Source organism: Pygocentrus nattereri, chromosome 1, assembly GCF_015220715.1.
Source record: "Pygocentrus nattereri isolate fPygNat1 chromosome 1, fPygNat1.pri, whole genome shotgun sequence".
NCBI classification, from domain to species: domain Eukaryota; kingdom Metazoa; phylum Chordata; class Actinopteri; order Characiformes; family Serrasalmidae; genus Pygocentrus; species Pygocentrus nattereri.
This window is the reverse complement of record NC_051211.1, coordinates 51,966,204-51,980,753: the sequence shown is the minus strand read 5'-3', so window position 1 is coordinate 51,980,753 and position 14,550 is coordinate 51,966,204. Positions and strand designations below refer to the sequence as shown.

At 42.9% G+C, this 14,550-nt stretch overlaps 1 protein-coding gene across 4 annotated transcripts in view; it reads left to right on the top strand.

Moving 5' to 3' along the window:
• Positions 1-14,550, top strand: part of chchd3a (coiled-coil-helix-coiled-coil-helix domain containing 3a) — a 134,097-nt gene that overhangs the window by 91,489 nt on the left and 28,058 nt on the right. The window lies entirely within an intron of this gene.

Genomic DNA, 14,550 nt, shown 5'->3' with positions numbered 1-14,550 from the left:
AGTACATCGGTCACCTGTTTAGCACAGCCATGTCTACACAACAGGCCCAAAGTTACATGCCTACATATCTGCAAATTCTTCATCAGTTTGGGTTTTGTAATTATCTTATGGAGTTCTATTGCAGCTCTAATCATATCCATCTGATTTTCACTTTCAGATTGCTGAAGGCAATCAGATGTGCTCAATTAGGAGTTTGTAAAGAATGAAGAACTGGTCTCTAAAAATGTCAAGGTTTTCCCTTAGAATGCGGATACAACAGCGCAATAAAAAAGGCTATAAACGATAAAGAGTGCAGTGAACTAGCCAGCAAATAATACTCAGTAAAATTTGATCATTTTAATAAACCCATTCTTTTACCAGTTGTATGAAGCCAGAAATGAATGAAGCAAATTTCTAGGCTTTGTTATCGTATCATAGTAGGGGGTACCAAAGTAGGGGTCAGACAGGCTTTGCTTTAGTACTGTAGTGGGGGTCAGACAAGCTTTGCTGTAGAACCGTAGTGGGGGTCAGACAAGCTTTGCTGTAGAACCATAGTGGGGGTCAGACAGGCTTTGCTTAAGAACCGTAGTGGGGGTCAGACAGGCTTTGCTTTAGAACCGTAGTGGGGGTCAGACAGGCTTTGCTTTAGAACCGTAGTGGGGGTCAGACAGGCTTTGCTTTAGTACTGTACAAGCGGTCAGACAGGCTTTGTTTCAGAACCATAGTGGGGATCAGACAGGCTTTGCTTTCGAACTGTAGTGGGGGTCAGACAGGCTTTGCTTTCGAACTGTAGTGGGGGTCAGACAGGCTTTGCTTTAGTACTGTAGTGGGGGTCAGACAGGCTTTGCTTTAGTACTATACTGGGGGTCAGACAGGCTTTGCTTTAGAACTGTAGTGGGGGTCAGACAGGCTTTGTTTTAGAACCGTAGTAGGGGTCAGACAGTCTTTGCTTTAGAACCGTAGTAGGGGTCAGACAGTCTTTGCTTTAGAACCGTAGTGGGGGTCAGACAGGCTTTGATTTGGTAAAGTAGTGGTGGTCAGACAGCTTTACTTTGGTACTGTAGTAGGGTTAGACCATCTTTGTTTCAGTAACAAAGTAGGGGTCAGACAGTCTTTGTTTTAGTACTGTAGTAGGAGCCAGACGGTCTTTGCTTTAGAGGCATAGTGGGGGTCAGACAGGCTTTGCTTTCAAACTGTAGTGGGGGTCAGACAGGCTTTGCTTTAGTACTATACTGGGGGTCAGACAGGCTTTGCTTTAGAACTGTAGTGGGGGTCAGACAGGCTTTGTTTTAGAACCGTAGTAAGGGTCAGACAGTCTTTTCTTTAGAACCGTAGTAGGGGTCAGACAGTCTTTGCTTTAGAACCGTAGTGGGGGTCAGACAGGCTTTGCTTTAGTACTATACTGGGGGTCAGACAGGCTTTGTTTTAGAACCGTAGTAGGGGTCAGACAGTCTTTTCTTTAGAACCGTAGTAGGGGTCAGACAGTCTTTGCTTTAGAACCGTAGTGGGGGTCAGACAGGCTTTGCTTTAGTACTATACTGGGGGTCAGACAGACTTTGCTTTAGTACTGTAGTGGGGGTCAGACAGGCTTTGCTTTAGTACTGTAGTGGGGGTCAGACAGGCTTTGCTTTAGTACTGTAGTAGGGGTCAGACAGGCTTTGCTTTAGAACTGTAGTGGGGGTCAGACAGGCTTTGCTTTAGTACTGTAGTAGGGGTCAGACAGGCTTTGCTTTAGTACTGTAGTGGGGGTCAGACAGGCTTTGCTTTAGAACTGTAGTGGGGGTCAGACAGACTTTGCTTTAGTACTGTACTGGGGGTCAGACAGGCTTTGCTTTAGAACTGTAGTGGGGGTCAGACAGGCTTTGCTTTAGTACTGTACTGGGGGTCAGACAGGCTTTGCTTTAGTACCATACTGGGGGTCAGACAGGCTTTGCTTTAGTACTGTAGTGGGGGTCAGACAGGCTTTGCTTTAGAACTGTAGTGGGGGTCAGACAGACTTTGCTTTAGTACTGTACTGGGGTCAGACAGGCTTTGCTTTAGAACTGTAGTGGGGGTCAGACAGACTTTGCTTTAGTACTGTACTGGGGGTCAGACAGGCTTTGCTTTAGAACTGTAGTGGGGGTCAGACAGGCTTTGCTTTAGTACTGTACTGGGGGTCAGACAGGCTTTGCTTTAGTACTATACTGGGGGTCAGACAGGCTTTGCTTTAGTACTGTAGTGGGGGTCAGACAGGCTTTGCTTTAGAACTGTACTGGGGGTCAGACAGGCTTTGCTTTAGTACTGAAGTGGGGGTCAGACAGACTTTGCTTTAGTACTGTAGGGGGGTTCAGACAGACTTTGCTTTAGTACTGTACTGGGGGTCAGACAGGCTTTGCTTTAGTACTGTAGTGGGGGTCAGACAGGCTTTGCTTTAGTACTGTAGTGGGGGTCAGACAGGCTTTGCTTTAGTACTGTACTGGGGGTCAGACAGGCTTTGCTTTAGAACTGTAGTGGGGGTCAGACAGGCTTTGCTTTAGTACTGAAGTGGGGGTCAGACAGGCTTTGCTATTGCAGAGGGGGTCAGACAGGCCTGTTGTGTTTGTGTTTGTGTGTATACATTGCCTTTGCAGGCTAAGCAAACTTGGCAAAGGCAACACACACACGTCCTTTCTCTGAAGCGTCCGGGGTGAACCAGGCCGTCCTTTGCTACAGTGGGCAGGGTGAGGCCTCCAGGCAGGCTCATATTCATTTTGTCCTTAAACTGACGCCCTCCTGCTGCTCCCTCTCGGATCTCCTCCTCTCTCCCTGCTGGGCCACATGGGGAGAGGGGCTCACACTTCCTCACCTCCGACCATTCGTCCTCAAAATGACACGTTCACGCTGTGCTGCATAACCGCCTGCTCCCGAGAGACTGTGTGTGTTGGTCTCATTCGACCTGTTTTAAATGGGGTCTGACACTGGTTGTGTGTTGCCTGTTGGAAGTGCTGAAGAGGCGGTTTTTCTTTCCTAAAGCAGGATTCTTTGTCTCATTCCTAAGTACATAGTGTCCTGCATCTCTTTAGGTCAGCCTTTGTTTAAAATACCCTCTACACTATTGCAGCAGTAACATCCCAACCAAGCAGGCTAGAGAATCCACATCATTCCTGCAGCCCGAGACGCCTTGAGTGACTTTTTGACAGAACTTCTGGCGAAGCGTGAACAGACAATGTGTTAAAAGGCAATAACACCCTAACATGATAGGAACATTTAAAAAAAATCAATGTTTTGCTGCCACTGAAAGTAAAAAAAACTAAGTGCATGCCTTTACATAGCGGTGTTCAGTGGCTTAAATTGCTTAAGTACAACAAGCAACGAGCACTGAAGCACTATGATAATGATGGTTTCTGCTAGTGTTAGTTATTTTCACCATCGTATGTTAGCACCAAGCTAGTGGGTATAGCTTGGCACTGTGTCTGATTTTGATTTGAGCTCGTTAAATTCATCTGCCAATTTGGCATCAGTTGGATTTTATGGGTAAGAATTTTAAACTCTTTAAAACTTTTTCAAGGAGTGTTTATGAAGCCACACTGTCTTCTGAAGCACTGTTTCTTGAGAGGCTTATGCTTGTGAATTTCTTTAGTCGGCTGTAAACTGCCCTTTGTCTCGGAACGTCTCAGAGATTTAATGGGACATAAAAGCGTAACCAGATAACTTAATCACGCTCTTCTTACTTTGCTAAAACAGTGAAGTCACTCCCCTTCTCTAGTTATTTCAGCTCTTGAAATACTGTAGTCACTTTAAAATAAGGTGTATTGATTTGAATGCCAGTGGAGTTTAACGTCTAGGTGTTGAATCATACCAATATTGTCCTGCACTCACTGGCCACTTTCTGGATAGCCAGTATTTTAACAGAAGTGGACATGTTCTCGTTTCCCAGACGGAGATCAAGCTTAAGCCAAAACTACAAAGGATTTTCAGTGTTGCATCACCACTGAATTTACAATTGAATGTAATCCATATCCAGCAAACCAGTTGTATAAAATAATTAGCCAGCTGGCCATTTGAAACCTGGCTGAGGTTTGGTTAAGATACTAATACACTCAATATACCAAAAACTAGAAGAGTGATCGGTGTACCTTAAATTCAACAGCCTTATTGAGTGAACACTGCAGATTCCCTTAACAATTAAGGATGCACAAGATACCTTGGTGGGTAATGAAGCGGAATAACAAAGGATGGCAGGAGATTTATGATAAGATTTAGAAAAGGGTCTTATACGATTCAGTTAAATCAGTTTGGGATTAATCCGAATTGGGTCGCTTCTGATGTGTATAAATAAGTATATGTATTTTTTAAATAGGTTTTCTGTAAACCATTTGCTTAATGTTTATGATGGCCATGAGTGTATGTTTAATGTTAGGTGTTAGTGTCCACTAAGAAGGCCCAGCTATGCTCATGGACTCGCAGCATTGTTGGGATTTGAACCCATAGTGTCCTGATAACAGGAGAAAACCTTTGTTAGCTTCACCGCCTGTGACTCTAAGTTAAATCTCTTTTTAATGAAAGCGGTCGGTCAGTGTTCTTTTATTACCGACTTCCACAACATGCTCGTAAAACTTGTTATAACATAGTGATAACGATCTCACGCCACATACTTTGAGTTTGAGGACGCTGTTATGTTCCGTGGCTGGTTTAACAGTTCACCACTGTGAAGGTCTCTCAGTCTCTCACGTTTACTCACATGGGCAGCTTAAGCCCAGCCCCACACTGACAGAAGCATTATTGATCCCCTCCAGCCTCATCAATCACCTATAGATCCTTGTTCAATACTCGCAGCGCTGTGTCAACAGCTCAGCTCTCTGTGCTCAAATAGAGACAGAGAGAGCCCGGTCAGCCAGACACGAGTGCATTTTAGCCCTTATGGATTTATGGATCTTGATTCATAAGATAAATGTGCTGCATGTACCAGGCCTTCAGTGTGAGAATACCTTAAACGAATGGCAACAAGAGCACAAATTTGGTAGTGTGTGATTAATTTATTAATGTTTACAGTAGGGGTGTACAATCAGGATGGTTTTGAAAGTCATGTATGTGTAAAAGTTCATATAGGAATAAAAACAGTGCTAAAAAAAAACAGATTTTAGAAATCTGAAATGAATGCACACCATAGGATTGTTTAACTTACAAACTGAAGATATGTGAACATTAAGCACATGAATTGTGCTGCCTTGTGTATGTAAATTGGGCAAGAATCAATCCAGGTGCGTTTCAGTGAATGAGTCAAATGCAAGTCGAAGTAGTGGAACCAAAATGCTTGAATTATACTGAATACGATATACTGACTCTGCTGTGTTCGACTGAATTAAAATACATGGAGCAACTGAATTAAGTGCGTACAACTATTTAGTTTTTAAGTGAGGGGCTGTAAGCTTGGCTTGTTTAGGTGGCAGCGAGAGTTCAAGTGGCTTTATTGTCATTTTAGCTGGGACCAACACAGGAACACAGGGGAACAACAATACAACAAACACAGTGCAATAAACACAGATCACGGTCGGCACACGTTACTGAGAATATGTAGGTTGTGCAAAGGAGGATGTAACATACTATGACAGATTAGCAGATAGCCTGTATGAACATAGCAGTTGCTGCGGTATTAGCCAGAGCAGCAATGGAATACAGTATTTGGTTGATACCGTACTCTTAACAGCCAGTTGTTATAGAAGTAAAACGTGAAAGTCATGTATATAAGTTATATCAAGTGAAGTATTTCAGTGCAATGCAATAATTATATTATATAATTATTATTATGCAAAAATAGTCCGTTTTTATTGCCAGTTTTAAGCCAGTAGCCCATAAAATAAGTCTGAGTAACATAAGAGGCCTCAGATGAGCTAATGAGGTAAAACTACAGCTAAGTGCCAACACTGGGTGCTGATGGACACTTACCTTCCACAGGTATTTCCTCTTTAGTGGACGAAGTGCCAACGTGTTGTTTTGTCAGAGAAATATATTTTAACTGCTACTGGATTTAACATCAGCATATTTAGGGATAAGAGCTGCGCTATCTCTGCCTTCTCAGTGACCTCCTTAACAACACATCCTTGGCAACTCACCCATGGAAAGGCACTCGTGCTTTGGATTAGCGAACTGCAACATACTAACAAATATGAGCAAAACTTTCTCATATTACACTTGCGTTAAAATGTAACGTCGACGTTTCGTTAAAATGTTGGTCTGTGTGTTTTCTCTGTCGTGCCATGATGAAACGCAACCAGTGCCCAGCTAGCGACTGTCATTATTCAAGTACTGGCACATCACTGGGTTAACCAAGTACTTGAGTGCCTATGCACATCCCTGGTTTGGTGGAACATTTTCCTTTTTCGCCCCCCAGAGTACAAGGTAATGCATTTGAAAATGCGCTGAATAGTTCATTGGAAAACTCAGCACTCTCACACAATAAAGTCTTAGAGGGGGTTCTTGAGCTTCTCTCCATAGGAGACGAGGAATTAGATAAGTGAAAAGGCAAGGAAACATGAGAGATATGGACAAAAGAGTCTTATCTTGTTTCTGTAGAGGAAGGTGGTAGAACAGCCTTGTTCTTTTTATTTATTTAAATACATTTTTTTTTTTGTCTGCATCAGCTTTAAGCGAGTCGGCAGCCCTGTTACGGACAGTTCTGGAATCAGCGGGAGCTGCAGTTTGCAGTGCCTCCTCTCTCTTTCCTCTCATTTTTCTCTCTTCTGTTTCCCCTCATTCTTCATCCCTCTCTTTTCCTGCTCCTGCGCTGTTCCGTTGGCTTTTGGCTTTGGCTTCTTAACGAACAAGTGGCAGAGAGAAAAATAGAGGGAGAGGAGGTACGGAAGGAGAAAGAGAGAGCGGGAGAGGGCGAGAGAGAATATAAAAGGCTGATATATATTACATGTCTCTTTCAATTCAGACTGCTCGTTTATCAGAAGGCTCTGTCTGACAGGCCATCACGGCTCCGAGACAGCAACCCAGCACCTCCAGCCTCTGAATTGGCCCAGCCGCCCAAATTGCCTCTGAAACAATATCTATATATATTTATATATCACATTTTCACTCAATACCTGCTGTAAAACAATCTCATGTTTAACTGCGTATTCTCCAAAGTTTTTCTTCTTCCCCCTCCCTGCCGCCCCCTTCCCTTCTGTGTATGGTTATTATTCGTTTTGTGTGCCTTTTTTTTCCCCCCTCAGAATTGCTTCACCCTCCCTGCGTGAGAGTATTGATGAGGCTGGGTGGTGTCTTGTTGTAAAAGCGACTGTCGCAGTAAAAGCCAGAAGCGTAGATGCCCACTCTTTTCATGCCAGGAGGAACTGGCAATGAGGAGGCTCATTAATTCTGTGCCTCAGCCCGATCAATGCCCTTTGAATACCTTTTCACTGCATCGGCCTAGCTGATGGTCGTACAAAAGGGTCTGAGTTCTGATGCCTGCTGAACCACTAAGTACCCTCCCTCAGCTTTTCAAAAGCCCTCCTGGCAGCTGTCTGAGGGTCCGCAGCACCTGCAAGTCTCTAGCAGCTGCTCTGTGGTCATAAATTGGACGGCTGAGCGGAACAATGCGGACCTGCACTTGAGACAGTGACTTTGCAGACAGAGTCCGTATCCCGGCAACAGTGGATGCTGTAGTTAGTAACATAGTTTAGAAGCCTGACTCGTGGAAACAGAGCCCTAAAATTAAACTGCACGCACAGCAGTGGTTATGCTTTCTGCCGAAAGTTTGGCCGTTTATTTCATTTAGCGATTAAAGCTGCACTCAGTGACCTCCTTAACAGCGCATCCTTGGCAACTGGCCCATTAGAAAGGCACTTTTGGATTAGCAAAGTAAAACGCACTAACAAATGTGAGCAAAACTTCACGTTATACTTCTGTTAAGACGTGCAATTGACATTTCTTTAAATTGTTAGGTAGTATATTTTCTCTGTCTTGCCATGATAAAACGCAGCAAATGCCTAACTAGTCATTTCAGTCTTCAAATACTGGCACTTCACTTGGTTAACCAGGTGCTTGAGTACCCGTGCACATCCCTAGTTCACACATTTGGTAGTACATCTTCTCCCCGCCCCCCCAGACTACAAGAGAAAATGTGCTGAATAGTTAATCCATGTTTAGAGACGCAACTTCTTCAGAATTTTTCTGTGTAATGTTTGATTGAAGCTTAAAACCCTAAGCTTATAGTTATTAACCTTAATAAAATGAAAAATTTAAGCTCTTACACCTGTTGTAAACATGCTTGCATTCTACAGTGAAACCACAGCAGGCTGCAGAGTGTGATTATTCAGTTTAAAGACTAGGAAAGCCACCTCCTGATGATGTATCTTGAAGGTGGAAGGAACTGTTGAAAAGCTTCTTCGGCTGAATTTTTAGAGGCTGGCGGTTCTGGATTTTTTTTTTCTTCATTAGCTGGTGAATGCAGTAGAGCAGATGACTAATGTTAGTGCTCAGAAGTCAAAAAACCTTATTGCAGCTCTATACTATATAAATAAAGGCAGTAAACTGTCACTGGTGTGGTGCCCTCAAGGGTCCATCTCGGTACCTTTAGTCAGGGAACAGCTGTACCTCCACACACCCCGCCTCGCCTCCGGGCTTTTATTTTACTGTTCTATTTAAAAACATTGTTATGAAAAGATATAAATATGTACTTTTCCACTAGGAAAAACTTATTTAAGGTTCACAATCAGACCTTAAAACCACTGCTGTACCTTTGAGGGAACATTTACACTGTTTGTACCTTGATGAATGAAAAACGTACCTGTACAGAACCTTCATTTCTAACCGTGTGCTGTAGTAACTGTCTTCATATCATAATATCACTAGAGAGAGAATGATTGATTTACTCAGTCATAAATGAGAACTTGGCTGAGGTTACCTCATCTACCTCATCTACCTCATCTCATTTGTGCCTTTTTTCCCTTTGGTGCTCATCATGTACCGAAAAAAGATGGAATTGTTGGTTTGTTAGACAACCGAGGTAGGAGTTGCACTAATACTAGCTTGGTTGTATTCATTAGCCTGTAGCTCAGAGGCTAGTCTAGGAGTCAGCATTGGTTGACGTCACAGGGATTACCAGTGGTTGTGTGATGTATTTGCATGATGCATACTGGACACTGCAGAATGAAAACATGAAAACTGTATAAAATTGTAAATCTCTGTAGACTGAAGGATACAAATAACATTAAACGCTAATTTTAGGTCATAATGTCCTTCTGTCCAGCTATTACTATGAGTTATTCAGTATGAAAGTATGTAAGTTAGAGGTAATATTTTAAGAGGTTGATCTAATTAAAGTTGCCAAATTACTTTGAAATGATCTCAGACTCAGGAAAACGTCCTTCGCATGTCCTTATTAACGAAGGCCGAGAGGAAGACGTCGAGACGTCGAGTTCTGAGACACATAAGCTGGACGTCCGTCCAGAGCATGAACTTCGTCTCCTCTGCAGACCAGTTTCTGCTCTGCCACGTTGAACGGTATAAACTTTCACTATGATGCGACGCACAGGCAGAACAGACTTCTTTCCGATAGGGAATGTAATCGGATACAGGCGTTTACACGGTTATTATTATTTTTATTTAAGATTGTTTACAGGATTTCCCACCTCTTTCAGTTGGTTAGAAATGGTATTCCAAATGGCCTCAATCTGACGAGTCTATTCAGATTGAGGTGTTAATTATTATTAGGCTGGACGTAAAAGTGCCTAATGTTTTGTGATTGTATTAAACCATTAAACCAGAGTGTCCTGGGAATACCATATCTGAGGAATGTCTCAAAAAACCGACTATATGAAGAAAGTGTGCATTGTAGCTGCTATTTTGTTGCCAATATTTACACCTAGGATGTTCTCCTTCAAAGTAAGCTTGAGCAGTCTTGAACCCTGAAAAACCTAAAATTTCTAATTTTTTTGGGTCAATCACAATTCAATTGCAATTATAAAGTATTTACATGAGACAGTCACACATCCCTTATGTTGTTATTTTCAGGAGACCCTGGGCTGCTCCGATATGCCATTGTTTGGCATGTAAATGCTAACAGAAATTAAATTGGGTCACTTCTGATCAAAAATTTACCTAGCACCTGCTAAATTGTGTATTTGTTTTAATCATAGAGATCTTGAATACAAGTGCAGTTGTAATTATCTTTTCAGAAATTGTTAGTCTCGAGTGTCTTTGAGTTGAAAGTGCAATATTTTGATGGTGATTCATTCCATTGGTTATTATGAGTAAAAATGAACAATCAGCATAAGGCAGACATGTTTTGTATTGATTTTCTGTCCTCTTGGATTCAGGCTCAGCACTAAAGCTGCTTTACACGGCAAGACAGGCTTTATTTTTAATTACAGATTGAGCTGCATATTTAATATCAGATATTTTTAACACTCAAAATCAATGTAAATTGAAAGCCCTTTGTTTATTAGATGAAGGCTAAAGGCAGAGATGTAATATAACAGTAGTGAGTGGGTTTTGGGTGAATTTGGAGCTGGATTGCTGGCTGACGGACAGTCACAGGTGGATGAAATCACTCTGGATTGTTGGAGCAGAGTCTGAGGAGTGATCTGATGTGCGAATCACGTAGCTGTTTGAACCCTTTGCTGGAATATGAAGGCTAAAAGCAGAGCAATGGTTTATGTTTGTATCTTAAGCCGTTATGAAGACTAGAAATGACCTACCGTTTTCTCCAGGTTCTAAGGGTTAATATACTAAACTCTTTCTAAGAACACACACTCGTTTACTAAAAACATTTCATCTTACTGTCCCCAAAATTTCATGTCCTTTTGTCGTCAGAGGCTTTGCGGTACGCTCGAACATCAAACTGTTGCTATGAAGAAGGTATGTGCGTTAGTAAAAACCGGGCCGGGCTGCGTACACACGTCCTGTTCTCATCAAGGACCTTAGGAGATTTTACCAGTCGTGTCGCCTCAGAGTTGAAGTACACAGGGTGTGGACGTGGGCTCTCTGGCTACGGCGCTCTCCAAGTGAAAGGCTTGGCAGCGTTTCATTTCAGATCGGTGCGTGGCCTTTATCTGTCCCTCTCTGTAGAGTGGCGCGTGCTGGAGGAATGGGGACCAGAGCTCAGCTATTTAATTAGCAGAGATTTCTCAAGACTAGAGAAACGGCTCCAACTCTTCTTCACACTTGCGTGCTTCAGTTTTACATGCACACACCGACATGGTGCATGTGAATCTGTAGCATTCTTGGCTGGATATTAGTTCACACACTGTAGTATGTATTTGTACGGCACAGTACTGGCAGTGTTTTTTTAGACCGTAGCTGTGTGTCATTTAATCATGCAGTAAACAAACACACCTGAGATGTGAACAGCAGTGTAACAGCAGTGTAGACGATGTTGAAATCAAATACATAAATAAAGGCACCAAACAATAAGTACTGTGTTTGCTTGTTGAATCGAACCTAACCAAAAACAGGGGTTTACTTCAAGTTGTATGTAAACATACCGCACATACTAATTAAGTCCTCCTTGGGCTCTGACTGTTTCTCCCTGGTCCTGTTTGAGAAACAGCTGTTTCTGCATTTGAAAGGATTTGTTGTATATAAAGCTAATGGGAAGATTATGAGAACCTTTAGATAGGGCCTGGCTGATATATTGGCTGTTATTAGTGACTCACTGTATTGTTGAGTGTGTTTATATGCGCTCAGTAATCAGATTTTGTCAGTAATCCAATCAACACGTTTACATGCTCTTGAGTAATCCGATGACGGGAAACTCTGGGTTTACATGCGTCAGGCGGTGATCGGATTTCAGCTTTGCAACTGGCCAATAAACGTAATGTAAAACTCAAACATTGCGCCACTTTAGCTGAAAATATGAACTTACATCATCTAGAACAGATGTCTTTAATTAAAATTCAGTAAGGTCCAGTTAAAGATTTTCTCAGGCAAAGGTCCAGAACCTCGTGATGTCTAACTTGTGATTCAGTGACACATACTGTATACTGTAAGTAAGTAGTAGTTATATCAACGTCTTATGTTGAATCAAATAAAGTACAGTAATATTTCAACAATATTTGTCAGTTTTCTCTTTTTAGAGCAGACCATGTGAAATAATCGGACTTTCTTCTCCTGCTATGCCTCGCCTCGTCCCTGCCCCTGTGTGCTCAACGTAATGCTCAGATCTGATTGGCTGAGTAGCATCACGTGTGATTTTTACAAAGCATGTGATTGGTCTGTGACTTCCCTGGGCCTCTAACTTGGTACCGTAAATGCTAGAAATGTTACGGCGATTAAAATAGGACCGCCTGGTAGAAATTAAATCCTTCTCCTTAGTTCATCGGTTATAGGCTCAGGTCTGCATAGGACAAGGTCTGGGTCCGCGGTCCGCCTGTTAGTGATCTCTGATCTAGAAGATATGCAGAGGACTTGGCACTGTTTCCTTACATCACTGTTACAGGCTCAGTGAAAGGGAATATCAAAACGGGTTACATATTTAAATATAAATATAATTATTATTATTTTTTATTTATTTAAGAACAGAGACTTCAGGCACTCACTCGTGCATTTCTCCACTTGCACTCTTCTCTCTCTCTCAGGCGCACCCCTGGCACGTCACTGTTTGCTTGACGAGAAAACGAGAAAAAGACCTGATCACCTTACACTAAATGATCGGGATGACGTGAGGGCGAAGCAACTCTAGCAAGACTCTCATGATTTCATCCCAACATCGGAACCTTGTCCGCGACAGTGAAATCGCTTGAAAAATTAAATTAATTAAAAAGCACCAAACTCTCTGCTGATGGGCAGAAAAGAAGCTGACCAGAAGCCGCTTTTGGGAAACATGAACATTGCAGACATTGTGTTCCCTCTAGAAGCCGGTGGTCACACCGCTGACTTCAGAAGATTCAGCTGAACGTTACTTAAAGGGCCGCGTTCAAACAGTAACACTGATTCTGTGGTGTTCTAGCATGCGGCAGTTCCTGCAGACGGCCTCTGATAAAGCTGTCCTTCTAGTGGAGGATCTGTTGGAGCTGCAGTAGAAGGAAGCTTTCCTCCTTTCTCCTGTTTAGCCTCTTCCCCTGGTCTGACGGCCTGATTGAGGGATTGGCTCCACAGGCCGCCGCTCTCCTCTCCTCGCGCAGTTTGCGGTCGCCAGCTTTGATTTGTGAAAGCTCAGTCTCGCGCGTCCTCTGGCGCGCCGCAGAGCCAACGTGGCCGCAGCGCTGTCGTGCCATAATGACTGTCACAGCAGGGCTTCCCCCCCGCTTCCTCTCTGGTCTGCGAGAGATAACGCAACCCCTGCGATTACTCTGAACCGCCGTGCGGCTGGCTCATTATAAAGCAGGGGAGATTTAATTCAGAAAACAGGGAAGTTCCTTCTGCAGCGTGTAAATCTCTGTGGCGGGATTAGGTTGTTTAAGTAATTATTTTATTAGTCTGTGACACCCCATCGTGCGAAAGATTAAGTAAATATTTATTTTTGGCTACCTGTAAACAAGGAATAAAGGGGGTCTCCTGGCAACCTCAAAGCACCTGTGTCAAAGGCGGCGAAAAGAAAACTAGAGATGCTGATTGTTTTTTTGCTAATCTTCTAATCTGCGACGGCAACTGCTGGGTGTTGTTTTCAGGAGAAAAATGTGGGGAAAGGCAGGTGGAGGTTTAGCGTTTGGAGGGCTGAGAGAGCGAGTATGTGGGAGGTTCTCAGGGGACTGATGGAGGACCTCTACATCGCTGCGCGTTCAACGCCGAAATCAAAATCAGTGTGTCCGAATCGCTTGTTAATCAAGGACAAAAGTAGAAGACCCAAATTGCAGTCTACTCCAGCCCCACTTGTGTTTTGTTCATTTATGTGTGCGTTTAAGCAAGAACAAGAGAGGCTGGATGTGGGACGATGCGCTTGAGAGTAGATTTTGTTTGTGTTTGTGAGGTCAAAGTCTCTGCCCTGGTAATCAGTGTCTGAGCTGTTTTGCTGTTTGCCGTTGGAGACTGTGCTCCTGATTGGATCCAGCGCTGCTATTCAGCTGAAATCTTTTTTCCAGCGTGTTCTGTATTCTGCGGCTCTCCTTTCACCACTGCCAAGCCTGTTAGAATCAAACACATTGCTAACAGTCTCTTAAGCACCCAGGTTAACTGTGAAATCTGAATTCCACCGTCTCTGCATACTAATGGTGCACGGCCCTTAGTGTACAATTCAAGTCGGTTTTTCTCTGCCTCTGCCTCGGCCATAGAACCTTCTTGTGAACCTCATTATAAAAAGCCTTAGCTTATTGGTTAGCATGTCTTTACATGCACACCAGTGGTCGATATTCTGCTGCGTTCATATGTTTGCATTGAGAAAGCTCTTGTTCTTCACTTGATAGTGATACACAGCCATCGATGGCATGAGGTGACTCAAACATTGGTATGGTGGCAGCGTTGCAGATGAAAATGGATGCTTATCAATGGAGGTTTTATAGAGATGCACCGATACTTTTTAGGTAGATAGATAGAACTTTATTGATCCTGGAGGGAAACTGCAAATAGATAGAATTTTAGGTTTTCCCTTTAGATACCAATCCTTACCAATACCTGATCCTTTAGTATCAGCCAATACTGATACTAATTCTATCAAACCCAATTCACCTTTAAGTCCTGATATTGCACAAA